A 1762-nucleotide genomic window follows, 5' to 3' on the forward strand; every position below is an offset into this window, starting at 1 on the left:
GGCGCGGGGGGCCGTTAACGGTCGCCCTGACGGGGCGGGGTGGGGCGCGCGCCCTGTCCGTACCTTGCTGAGGAGACTCCCGCTCGGGGCGGCGGGCGTTGTTCCTCTCGGGAGGCGGCAGCCGTTTCGGGCACTGTCCGGCGCCGCTCGTCCCGCGGCTGCACCTGCGGTGACGGGACTGGCGGGGGCAGGGACAGGGACGGCGCCTCCCCGCCTCGGGGCCGCGGCCTCAGCGGGAGCTAGAGGATCCGAGGGGAAGGCTTCGTCCCCCGCGCCGCGCCGGCCCCTTCCTTCCCCTTCGGCGGCTTCAAGACAGAAGTCGCGCTGTCACATGCCTCCTCGCCGGCGTGGGAGGGAGCTACCCGGGGCGCGCCGCCTCAGCTTAGCCCGGCCCCGGCCCACCTCAGCCTGCCTCAGCTGGCCTCCTCAGCTGCGGGGTGGCCGGCGCGGGGCGCCTCATGAGTGCCGCCTTCGCAAGCGCTCATTTCAAAACTCCTCCCCAAAAAGCGCTTTAATGCAGAAAACTTTGATTCGAGACCAGAACCTCGGGAGGCTGGTGCAAAGATGACACCCGACACGTAAGTTTGTGGATGATGTATCCCTATCAGAAGTGCTTTCAACAATGTACCGGGTGTGGTTCGGGTGCTCGTATATACTGGGAAAAAAAAAAAAAAAAAGTCTTCCCGGGTAAAGAGCCCAAGACAAATAACTGAAGGTCAAAACGAGCATGACTTGGCAGGAATGAGGATCTTCATATGTAAAATAATTTTACCATATTTTGAGAGATTCTGGGCCCTGAAGCTGAAACGTTTAGGGGCGTTTGTGGTAAGTTTGGGTTTACGGTACTTTGGAATCTAATCTGAAGGTATTTAAATATAAAACTATTTACAGTGGAGGGAAGCACTGGGAAGGAAGGTAGCGACTGAAGAACAAGGTCCTTGGTATAAAAAGACAAGCAGGGTAAAGGTAGATTTCCCAAAAAGTGTGAGGGATCAGGTAGTTCTGTGGCAAGTGTGCTGTCCTCCCAACTTGGTAAATGAAGAAATGCTCCATTCATAAACTGCAGGGGGGGTTGGCTTCAGAAATTCCTCTACACAGATAGTGAAGAAATGAAAGCGAAAAGAAAGTAGGTGACCATACGAAGTTTGAGTTGCAAAGAAGAGTTGCAAAAGTTTGCAAAGACCGGGTATTTTCACTCTTGTGCTAGTATCAACATGATCACCTTCGTGCGCTCGTAAAAAAAGCTAAGAATTATGGCCACAGCTGTTGTATGAGACATGTACCAATCCAAAGCATTTGAAAATGAGTCAGCCATCCAAAATCATAAAAATATAATTTATTTTAAAATAATAATACTACTACTAATAAAAATAGACATTGTTTCTTAGCTTGGAAGAAAAAGCTTATGCTGTGTGTGCATGTTTCTCCCACAGTAACTCTTGTCTTCATCAGCTGCTGCCAGGCTACACCCAGACAAGCCATCTGCCACCCAGGAAGCTACATACTGTAAGTGTCTGTAACTCTGACTCACGGTTGCCCTGCCCACATGATATATGAGTAAAGGACACCTGTTGCTGCTGGCTATTTAGTACACCCGTTGATTGCTGATCTGTTAGTCCTGCTTCCTTTCTCCTGTTTCCCATGTCCTTCTCCCAACCATCTGCCTGAACTTGCCCAAACTCGCCTGCTTCCCATCACAGAGTTTGCCTGGCAGTTTGAGCTCCTTAGTGGCTCTCTAATCATAATTGTGCCCTACCAGCTG

At 51.5% G+C, this 1762-nt stretch overlaps 1 protein-coding gene across 2 annotated transcripts in view; it reads right to left on the reverse strand.

The window, feature by feature from the left end:
- AMPD3 (adenosine monophosphate deaminase 3) overlaps nucleotides 1–148 on the reverse strand; it is a 35758-nt gene extending 35610 nt beyond the window's left edge. For both annotated transcript variants that reach the window (XM_010563794.1, XM_010563795.1), the window contains exon 1: nucleotides 64–148. The gene's annotated coding sequence lies outside the window, so the exon portion shown is untranslated. The remainder of the gene's footprint in view (nucleotides 1–63) is intronic.
- Between the last annotated feature and the right edge of the window lie 1614 nt (nucleotides 149–1762).

This window comes from Haliaeetus leucocephalus, unplaced genomic scaffold (genome assembly GCF_000737465.1).
Source record: "Haliaeetus leucocephalus isolate CR32 unplaced genomic scaffold, Haliaeetus_leucocephalus-4.0 Scaffold173, whole genome shotgun sequence".
Lineage (NCBI taxonomy): Eukaryota > Metazoa > Chordata > Aves > Accipitriformes > Accipitridae > Haliaeetus > Haliaeetus leucocephalus.